The 11,874-nt window shown below is 50.3% G+C and overlaps 1 pseudogene; it reads right to left on the reverse strand.

Annotated features, from left to right (window-relative positions):
- Positions 1-345: 345 nt before the first annotated feature.
- Positions 346-1,029, reverse strand: LOC147107579 (transmembrane protein 59 pseudogene; annotated as a pseudogene).
- Between the last annotated feature and the right edge of the window lie 10,845 nt (positions 1,030-11,874).

Genomic DNA, 11,874 nt, shown 5'->3' on the forward strand with positions numbered 1-11,874 from the left:
TCTTGGATGGTGTCGAGATTCTTGAGTGTTGTTGGAGCTGCACTCATCCAGGCAAGTGAAGAGTATTCACACTCCTGACTTGTGTTTTGTAGATGGTGCAAAGGCTTTGGGGATTCAGGAGGTGAGACACTCACCGCGGATTATCCAGCCTCTGACCTGCTCTTGTTGCCACAGTATTTATGTGGCTGGTCCAGTTAAGTTTCTGGTCAATGGTGACCCCCAGGATGTTGATAGTGTGGGGATTCAGCGATGGTAATGCCGTTGAATGTCAAGGGGTGGTGGTTAGATGCTCGCTTGTTAGAAATAGTCTTTGCCTGGCACTTGTGTAATGCGAATTGTAATGATCAATAACATGTCATTCTAGAGTGGTACACTAGATGGAGTGTGCTGCTCCACAGCCGTGGCAGCAGTAGCACAACAGATCCACAACAGCACCAGCACAGAGAGCACCAGGGTGGTGGTTAATATCCAACGAGGTATCCCCGCATTCCTTGGCAAACACTCCAAGACACTTTGGTTTTCCTGTTCATGACCCTCTTTCAAATACAACCCATTTCCATGTTCCTTTCTGAAAGCTTTTCGAGTATCATCATAAATAGCCTTGGCTATATGATCTGACAGTGCCTGAGAAGTTTCTTTTACATCATCTGCTTGCAGCTCAAATTGTGGAACCATAAACTGTACATCAGGCTCAGACTGGAATACAACTACTTTGCCATCATCAGTTTGCAGGTAGAAGGTCCACGAGGTGAAGTAGCTCTGAGCCGAATTAATTAAGTCACTGCAGAAAGCAGACATTATGCTGATGGGGTAAACAAAGTGGATTTTTGGCACCATGGACATGAGCTGTTTCTGTCTCTGTTCAGCAAACGGAAGCTGGTTTTCACATCCCAAGTTGCAAGCACATTGTTCATCTTGCTGTTTATACGCTTCAGCACATGCAGATTCACATTCATTCTTGGTTCGGTTTAAGTCAGCACCATCATCCACGAACTGACAGATGTTATTGATCATTACACGAATGTTACCTGCCACTTATCAGCCCAAACCTGAATGTCGTCCAGGTCTTGCTGCATGCGGGCATGGACTGCTTCATTAACTGAGGAGTTGCGAATGGCACTGAACACTGTGCAGTCATCAGCGAACATCCCCATTTCTGACCTAATGTTGGAGGGAAGGTCATTGATGAAGCAGCTGAAGATGGTTGGGTCTAGGACACTGTACTTTGGAATTCCTGCAGCAATGTCCTGGGGCTGTGATGATTGACCTCCAACCAACACAACCATCTTCCTTTGTGTTAGATATGTCTCCAGCCAGTGGAGAGTTTCCCCCCACCCCCCGATTCCCATTGACTTCAGTTTTACTAGTGCTCCTTGATGCCACACTCGATCAAATGCTGCCTTAATGCCAAGGACAGTCACTCTCATCTCACCTCACCTCTTGAATTGAGCTCTTTTGTCCATGTTTGGACCAAGACTGTAATGAGGTCTGGAGCTGAGTGGTCCTGGCGGATCCCAAACTGAGCAGGGTATTGGTGAGTCAGTGCCACTTGATAGCACTGTCGACGACACCTTCCATCACTTTGATGATGATTGAGAGTAGACTGATGGGGCGGTAATTGGCAGGCTTGGATTTGTCCTGCTTTTTGTGGACAGGGCATACCTTGGCAGTTTTCCACATTGTCGGATAAATGCCAGTGTTATTGCTGGAGCACAAGTCTACAGCATGACAGCTGGGATGTTGTCGGGGCCCACAGCCTTTGCTGTATCCAGTGCATTCAGCCATTTCTTGATATCACGTGGAATCGAATTGGCTGAAGACTGGCTACTGTGGTGGTGGGGACCTCAGGAGGAGGCCGATATGGATCATGCACTCGGCATTTCTGGCTGAAGATGGTTGCAAATGCTTCAGCTTTGTCTTTTGCACTCGTGCTGGGCTCCACTATCATTGAGGATGGGGATATTCATGGAGCCTCCTCCTCCTGTTAGTTGTTTAATGGTCCACCACCATACACAACTGGATGTGGCAGGACTAGAGCTTTGATCTGATCCGTTGATTGTAGGATCGCTTAGCTCTGTCTATTGCATGCTGCTTCCACTTTTTAGCATGCATGTAGTCCTGTGTTGCAGCTTCCCCAGGTTGGCACCGCATTTTTAGGTATGACTGGTGCTGCTCCTGGCATGCTCTTCTACACTCCTTATTGAACCAGGGTTGGTCCCCTGGCTTGATGGTAATAGTAGAGTGAGGGATATGCCGGGCCATGTGGTTACAGATTGCGATGGAATACAATTCTGCTGCTGCTGATGGCCCACAGCACCTCATGGATGCCCAGTTTTGAGCTGCTAGATCTGTACTGAATCTATCCCATTTAGCATGGTGGTAGTGCCACACAACACGATGGAGGGTGTCCTCAGTGTGAAGACGGGACTTCGTCTCCGCAATGACTGTGCGGTGATCACTGCTACCAATGCTGTCATGGACAGATGCATCTGCGACAGGTAGATTGGTGAGGATGAGGTCAAGCAGGTTTTTCCCTCATGTTGGTTCTTTCACCACCTGTCGCAGGCCCAGTCTGGCAGCTTCAGGACTCGGCCAGCTCGGTCAGTAGTGGTGCTACCGAGCCACTCTTGGTGATGAACGTTGAAGCCCCCACCCAGAGTACATTCTGTGCCCTTGCTACTCTCTAGTGCTTCTTCCAAGTGGTGTTCAACATGGAGGAGTACTGATTCATCAGCTGAGGGAGGGCGGTAGGTGATAATCAGCAGGAGGTTTCCTTGCCCATGCTTGACCTGAAGCCATGAGACTTCATGGGGTCCGGAGTCAATGTTGAGGACTCCCAGGGCCACTCCTTCCCGACTGTATACCACTGCCACCACCCCTGGTGGGTCTGTCCTATCGGTGGGACAGGACATACCCGGGGATGGTGATGGAGGAGTTTGGGACATTGGCTGAAAGGTATGATTCTGTGAGTATGACTACGTCAGGCTGTTGCTTGACTAGTCTGTGGGACAGCTCTCCCAATTTTGGCACAAGTCCCCAGATGTTGGTGAGGAGGACTTTCCAGGGTTGTTATGTCTGTAGCCGGTGCCGAGGGGTACATCCGGTTTTAATCTTATTGTTTTTCGTAGTGGTTTTTTACAACTGAGTGGCTTGCTGGGCCATTTCAGAGGGCAGTTAAGAGCCAGATAAGGTAAGGACGGTAGATTTCCTTCCCCAAAAGACATTAGTGAACCAGGTGGGTTTTTACAACAATCCGATAGTTTCATGGTCATCATTATTGATACTATTTTTTTATTCCAGACTTTTTTAATTAGCTGAATTTAAATTCCCCAGCTGCCGTGGTGGGATTTGAACTCATGTCTCTGGATCATTAGTCCAGGCCTCTGGATTACTCGTCCAGTAACATAACCACTATGCTACCATTCCTCTATGACGAGGCCAGGCAGAGCAGCACCATCTGCTGCAGGGGAGAGGGACAGGAGGTTGAGGGGGGGGAGGTGATGCCCTTGCCCCCTGCAGATTCAGCGCATCCCTCCTCCTCTGGACCTCCTCCACCAGCATCTCCAGTGCCACATCCGAGATCCTGTGCACCCTCTCCCTCGGTTCCTGAGCCAACCTGCAATGTGCCACTGTGCCAGCCAGAGCACTCCACACCTTCAGTTGAAGTGGGTGCGAGGAGCCCACATATACTGTTCCATGAAAATTCCGTCTAATCTGTTCAGCACCTGTAGGCAAGTTCAAATTATGGTAATCAGCAATTAGAACCAGAATTGTGGGCTAAATCCAGACTTTCAAACAGGCATGTCTTATTAGCACAGCACAACCACAACGTGCGTGGATTCTTTAGCGCAGTCAAGACCGCCTACGGCCCAAGCACCCAAGGCCCTACCCCACTGCGGGCCAAGAACGGAGAGGTACTCATCGAGGACAGAGAGGCAGTCAGTGCCCGCTGGAAGGAGCACTTCGAAGATCTCCTTAACCACGACTTTGTCTTCGACACGAGTGTCCTCAACTCCATCCCACAGCATGCTACCCGCCACCAGCTCAGCACAACCCCAGCCTGGCATGAGGTTGAAAAGGCCATCCGACAACTAAAGAACAACAAGGCCTCAGGAGCAGATGGAATCCCTGCCGAGGCACTAAAGCATGGCGGAGAAGCACTACTGGCGCAAATTCATGAACTCATTTCTCTTATCTGGAAGGAGAGCATGCCAGGGGATCTCAGAGACACCGTAATTGTGACCATCTTCAAGAAAGGTGACAAGTCCGATTGCAGTAATTACAGAGGAGTTTCCCTGCTGTCTGCCACAGGGAAAGTCATCGCAAGAATCCTCCTCAATTGCCTTCTCCCAGTGGCCGAAGAGCTCCTCCCAGAGTCGCAATGCGGATTCCGCCCACTAAGGGGCACAATGGACATGGTCTTCACTGCACGTCAATTACAAGAGAAATGCAGGGAACAGTACCAACCGCTGTACATGGCCTTCTTTGATCTCACAAAGGCCTTCGACACTGTCAACCATGAAGGATTATGCAGTGTCCTCCTCAAATTCGGCTGCCCTCAAAAGTTTGTCACCATCCTCCACCTGCTTCATGACGACATGCAAGCCATGATCCTGACCAACGGTTCCATCACAGACCCAATTCACGTACAAACCGGGGTCAAGCAAGGCTGTGTCATCGCACCAACGCTCTACTCGATCTTCCTTGCTGCAATGCTCCATCTCACCCTCAGTAAGCTCCCCGCTGGAGTGGAGCTAATTTACAGGACAAGCGGGAAACTGTTCAACCTCCATCGCCTCCAGTCCAGATCCAAGGTCGTCCCATCCTCTGTCGTCGAATTACAGTATGCAGACGACGCTTGCATCTGCACTCACTTGGAGGTCGAACTCCAAACCATCGTCAACACCTTCACCGAAGCGTATGAGAGCATGGGCCTTACACTAAACATCCGTAAGACAAAGGTCCTTTACCAACGTGCCCCCGCCACACAGTACTGCCCCCCCCCCCCCCCCCCACCGATTATCAAAATCCACGACAAGGCCTTGGACAACGTGGACCACTTTCCATACCTCGGGAGCCTACTGTCAACAAGGGCAGACATCGATGACGAAGTCCAACACCGCCTTCAGTGTGCCAGTGCAGCCTTCGGTCACCTGAGGAAGAGAGTGTTTGAAGACCAGGACCTCAAACCCGGCACTAAGCTCATGGTCTACAGAGCAGCAGTGATACCTGCCCTGCTGTATGCCTCAGAGACATGGACCATGTACAGCAGGCACCTCAAATCACTGGAGAGGTACCACCAACGCTGCCTCCACAAGATCCTGCAAATCCATTGGCAGGATAGGCGCACCAACGTCAGTGTTCTTGCTCAGGCTAACATCTCTAGCATTGAAGCTCTGACCACGCTCAATCAGCTCCGATGGACGGGTCACATTGTCCGCATGCCCGATACGAGACTCCCAAAACAGGCGCTCTACTTGGAACTCCGACACGGCAAGAGAGCCCCAGGTGGGCAGAGGAAACGCTTTACGGACACCCTCAAAGCCTCCTTGAAAAAGTGTAACATCCCCACCGACACCTGTGAATCCCTGGCCCAAGACCGCACAAAGTGGAGGAGAAGCATCCGGGAAGGCGCCGAACACCCCGAGTCTCTTCACCGGGAGCAAGCGGAAGCCAATCGCAGGCAGCGCAAGGAGCGCACGTCAACCCAAGCACCCCACCCACTCGCCCCTTCAACCACCGTCTGCCCCACCTGTGACAGAGTCTGTAGGTCATGCATTGGACTGATCAGTCACCTGCAAACTCATTTTTAATGTGGAAGCAAGTCATCCTCGGTTCCGAGGGACTGCCTAAGACTGGAGAGATCCCTTTAGAGCCTGTTTTTTCACCCTTTGGCCAAAATAACCCTAATCTCCTGATCAAACTAGTCTATTTCTTTACTAAAATAAAATCAGAAAATGCTGGACCTGAAATGTTAACTATGTTTCTCTCACCACAGATCCTGCTTGATGTGCTGAGTGTTTTCCAACATTTCCTGTTTTTAGTTCAGATTTCCAGCGTTTGCAGTATCTAGCTTTTTTTTCTATTTCTTTACTAAATGCTTGAAGTTTACAACTACTTTGTTAGATTACAGTCGATTCGATAATTTAATAGCTAAGTAGGAAATAGTTGTTGCTTGTGTTATGCTAAACTTGCAGTTTTTTCTAGTTATGACTCTAGATTATGAATGAACACAATCGTTTTTCTCTTCTCATGGTTCCATACTAAGAACCTCTCATATCATCCCACTGATCTCCATGATTTAAAATGTAAATTGTGGCCTAAAAATTGAATTGTGTTGCACACATTTTACAGGTGTAAAACGGGCGCCTAAGGATCCAATAGGGCAGGCGGGATGTGCACGCTTATTCCATGCCAGAAGTACACCACCTGCCACATTGGTAAAGGCTCCTCCATAGGTGTCCAAGGTATGTGCCAGAAACAGGCTTTAGCCATGCATATGCAAATAGGGGCCCTAACACTATTTGAGGCCCTTTTGCAAAATTGGATTGCACACGACCGCTGCCTGCACCGTGTATGTTGTAGTCAGTTTCTTCAGGCGCTTGGCAGCCAAACCAGTGGTCCTTAAGGTAAGTCTAATTTATTTATTTATCTTATATTGTGGAGCTGGGAGGAGTAGGAGTGCTTCATAGGCTGCTGCTAGCCACCACTTGCTCCCCTCCTGATTGCCTCACCCACCCCCTATACTTTTCTTGTGACCTCGGCCAGCGTTCAAGTCAGACAATCTTGGTGCCTCCTTGGACCGGTGAGCTGCCTCTGGGGCCATGACTGGTGCACTGTAAGATCATCATGGATTAGTTGATTTTTAGAATACTTGGGGCGATTTCCCCAATAGAGGCGGGTTTCGGTTTGGGTGGGTTCCAAACTCTCCTCCACTTAGAGGTGGGAAAAAATTGTGATTTTTTCCCACCCCTAATTGGCCAGTTGATTTCAGAGGTGTGGGTTGCCCTTGGCCAATTAGTGTTTTGGGACAGAAACTCGCCTCTGCTGACATCACTTATCCAGCTTCATTTAAGGGCTGCTTGCTGCATTGGCTCATTCCACTGGATTTTGGTCGATGGTGCACCACCTCCAACATTTTTTCAGCTTCAACAATGGCCAACCCCAAGGCAAGGGCCTCCCCGAGGTTCTCGGATGAGGCGCTGGAAATATTGGTTGAGGGGGCGAGAGCTAGCAGGGAGGTGCTTGTCCCCTCATCTGGGAGGAAGAGGCCTCCCAAAGAAACCAAGGCTGTCTGGGTACAGCTGGCAAGGGAGATCACCTCCAGGTGTGCAGCAGAACATGGCTGCAGTGCCGTAAAAGGTTCAATGACCTTGTAAGATCAGGCAAAGTGAGTATACCTTCAGCTTGACTCTCCTTCAGCTCCCCTTCTCCTCTCATCACCAGCACTCTGCATTGTCAACCTTCTCCTCCACATTCCACTTTACCCTTACAATCCTTGCACCCTTCACCATGCCAATCACTTGACTATTCGACTATGTTGCCCTCACACTCCCTTTCAATGTTATGCAATGACAACAACTAACAACGCACAGGGAGGGCCCTTGGACATGGAACCTCACTCCATCTCTGTCTCCTTCTAAGCATCTATGCTCTGGATCTCTACACTCACTCCATCATTCTCATTCCAACTCCACTTGTCTCCCTCACTGCAGGAAAAGAGAGCCCACAATAGAAGGGAAAGGGCGAAGACAGGAGGAGGGCCACCTTCCATAGCCCTTCTCACCCAGGCTGAAGAGGCGGCCCTGGACATTGCCGGTGCAGAGGTGGAGGTGGAAGTGGGGGACAGACAGACAGGCGAGGCAGAGCAAGCTGGTGACAGAATAGTTTTGGCTCTATCTCATTTACACTGCTTGAGCAACTGAATGGCTGCTGGTGTACATTATCAGAATGCCACTTGAGCATCTGCACTATTGTATGTGCATGCCAGACTTCTGTCAAATGCCTAACGTTTGGGGAGCCCTCACAGGCTCGTAAACCCAGAGGATGCCCGCCAAAGGTGTCAAAGCAGGAGCAGCATGAAAGTGAGCAAGGGGCCTCCACTTCTGCTGAAGCCACCGGGGGAGCACCACGAGCATGCGTAAGAGAAAAATAAACCACCATTAGTCACAGGGGTACCACTTGGGTGAAGGTTTATGTGTATTGATGAAATGCCATCCCTGCTTGAAAGTATAAAAATGATTTGATAGCAAACTGTTGGCGTGATGGCATCTGTTATTTCACTTTAGGCAGCTCTATATTGCGGGCTCCGCAACACTTGCGTGGTCAGGTTGGTGGCCAGAGTGAAAGGAGGCCAGAGAGTTATGTTCATTGTCTATCATGTCTTAAGATGGAGCCAAGGACATGTGCCAACGTGGGCAACCTATGCAAATCTGGCCAGGATAAGTGCATGCCTTGCATCATGGGCAGCCACGTGCTCGCGTGCTGCTACTGGTCGATAGGCCGACGCTCGGTCCTCCTCTTCCTCCTCCTCATCCTCATCTGAGGAGGCTATGAACTGAGCCACTTGCTCATCAAGAAGCTGCAAACCACGACGCTGTGCTATGTTGTGCAGTGCACAGCAAACCACGGCCATTCTGGACACCCTGGCTGCTGAATACTGCAGGGCTCCACCTGATCTGTCAAGGCATCGGAATCGCATCTTCAACAAGCCAATGGTTTGCTCAATGATGGACCTGGTCGAAATGTGGCTGGCATTGTAGCGCTCTTCAGCCTCGTTAGCTGGCCTCCTTATCGGCGACATTAGCCATTTCTTCAGGGGTAGCCCTTGTCACCCAGGAGCCATCCGTTAAGTTGGTTTGGCGGATTGAAGAGCGGAGGAACACTAGAGTTCCGCAGGATGAAAGAGTCATGGCAACTACCACAAAACTTGGGGCAAACATGCAAAATCTCCTTCTTGTGGTTACACACCAGCTGTACGTTGAGGGAGTGGAAGCCCTTGCGGTTGACAAAGGTAGCTGGGCTGTGATGGGGTGCCCTAAGGGCCACATGTGTACAGTCTATGATGCCCTGCACCATTGGCAAGCATGCCATATTTGCAAAGCCAACTGACCGCGCGGTTACACTTGCTTGATCCCTTGAGAAGTGGATGTAATCGTGGGCCTTTGCGAAAAGGGCATCGGTAACCTGCATGATGCAATTGTGGGTGGCTGACTGGGAGGTGCCGCTGATGTCTGCTGATGATCCCTGGAAGGAGCCCGAGGCAAAAATGTTGAGTGCAATGGTGACTTTGACAGCCACTAGTAAGGGGTGTCCACCCGCTCCCCTGGTGCAGCAGTGCGCAGATGTCTCCGACAACCTCTCACGAAAGTCTCAGCCTCCTTTGGCACTGCTGCTCACTCATGTTGAGGTAGCTCATCCTCTGTCTGTAAACCCTGAGAGGGGGGTGTCTCCTGCGGTGATGCGCTTCCATGCGCTGGCGCCTTCTGCCCTGTGCAGCATCAGGTGGGTGAGCAGGAGGTTGGGGCTCCTGCTGCTGAGCTGCCTGGTTCTGCTGCTGAGCTGCCTGGTTCTGCTGCTGTCGTTGCTGCTCCTCATCCGAATCTGAGCTCCATGGTGAAAGGAAATAAATGGTTCCCATGCTGCTGGCAGATACCTCCGTTGGGGAAGCGCTCAGTCCAAGCAGGGAGAGGGTCTTCCAAGAAGGTCCCACAGTTGAGAGATAGAAGCTGCAGCACCTCCAACTTCGGTAGCCCTGCTAAAAGTGTTGAAAGACTTTTGGAACAAAAGTTCTGCCACCTACAACTGATCCCTGATGAATGCTCCATTTTAATGGTGGAGCTTCAGCTGTGAGGAGGCCACCCACTTGTTAACCCGCCAGGTTTAGCTGGCGTGGTTTAGGAGGGTCGTGGAACACGCTGAAAATGTGGTAAAATAACAAGGGCCTGTCAAAATAAGATTATAGAGGCCCTTAATTACGGGTCTTAACTACCTCACTGGACTGATGGAGGTGGGACCCAATCGCATCCATCAAAACCGCCTCCGGCAAAATTGCGCGGAGGTGGGATGGAGACGGGTTCCGAATCCGCACTGTTTTTGCCATTTTGCCAACTGTCCCACCTCCAAACCCACCTCCTCGGGGCTGGGAAAATCACCCCCAATTTGTTTTAATATCTTATCATTAATATCTTATAATCATCAGTAATAGATTTATAATCATGTGTAAGAATTGAAAGTAGAAGTCTGCAATCATCAATTGTATGTAATGATAACCCTGAATTATATACGACATGTAACCCTTTTGCTTATAATTAAAGGTCTGTGAGTAAGCTGTAACCAGGCAGCCTGGAGTGAGAAAGATGATTGCCATGGTCGAATAGGGAAGCTGTGGGTGAAAGTTGGATATTAGCCAACAGTAAGGATGAGACTTGGGAGGAGAAATTCATTATAGCCCCGTTTGGGGCGCTAAATTTTAAAAGTTTGGAAAATTAGCACCAGGCGCCCAGTCGCAATGGCGCCCAATTTCGCTAGCCTGGGAAGCAAGGTCAGGTGTAGCTGCCACTGTGTTGGAATGTTATGATGTTTGCAGTGAATTAAAAACATAGGCCTCTCACAGAAACAGCAAGGACGCCATATCTCTACTGTAATGTATGTACCTTTAAGGGGGAGAACTACTTTTTACAGCTCATGTATACTGTAGTACCAGCAGTGACCACACCTGTATATAACGTTGAGTAGTAATCTGTACAGTTCAGTTGCAGTTTGAACCACGTTGAGTAAACACCTGTTCTACCGTTCTCTGCAGTCCTTTTCTTATTATTACACGGACGTAACAGTGGCGACGAGCAAGTTCGAACCTACCTGCAACTCTGCATCACCTCCCAGGGATTCGCTCCTGGAGAACAGTGGAAGAAGGTCGAGTCCAGAAGCACGGGCGTCGACCACGGGCAACCGCCCAGTCATCCAGTGGAGATTTGAGCATCGCGGGGAGGCTGTCGAGAGCCAGGCTTGGCTTTCCAGTCATGGTGGTCCAGCGAAACGGGCTGGCAACAGGTACTGCGCAGGCCCTTCCCGGACAGCGACGGGCTAGAGCCCGACCGAGGGGCACTGAAAAAGGCCGAGCAGCGTCGACGGGGGAGAGAGAGAGGGCAGAGTGCACAGGGCGCAGCCGGTGTTCAGGACCGAGCGGCGTCAACGGGGGAGAGAGGCGAGAGAGAGCAGAGCGCAGCTGGTGGTCAAGGGCCAAGTAGCGTCAACGGGGGAGAGAGGCGCGCAGGAAAACGCGAGGCGCTACCATTGCCACGCGGACCGCAGAGAGCGGCATTGGCAGCAGTGCAGGAGCAGCGCACGAAACCCACAGGGCGTCGCCATTTGCCACGAGGACCGCCGAGAGCGGCGTTGGCAGCAGCGCGGGAGACGCCATTTTAAGCCGCAGCGGGGAAGAAAGGAAAGCGCGGGAGATGCCATTTTAAGCCAGTCTAACCACACCCAAAAATGCCGAAGAGTGGCAGTATTACAGCGTTCGACAATGAAGTCGAAGATTGGACGACATATGTCGAACGCATAGAAGTATACTGCAAGGCGAATGAAGTGCCAGATGACAAGAAAGCGCTGGTATTGTTGAATTCAATGGGTGCAAAAATGTATGGCTTACTACGAAACCTAGTAACCCCAGAGAAGCCAGTAGAAAAGGATTTTGAAAACATAGTGTCAATCCTACAGGACCACTTAAACCCCACACCGCTGCTGATAGCAGAAAGATTTAAGTTTCACAAAAGGAACCAGCATAAAGATGAAAGTAATGCTGAGTATTTAACGGAACTGAGCAAGCTATCGAAGCACTGCCAGTTTGGAACGGGACTAGCAGATACTTTA

The sequence above is a fragment of the Somniosus microcephalus genome, chromosome 14 (assembly GCF_052327205.1).
Source record: "Somniosus microcephalus isolate GS21.2 chromosome 14, FLI_Smic_1.0, whole genome shotgun sequence".
Lineage (NCBI taxonomy): Eukaryota > Metazoa > Chordata > Chondrichthyes > Squaliformes > Somniosidae > Somniosus > Somniosus microcephalus.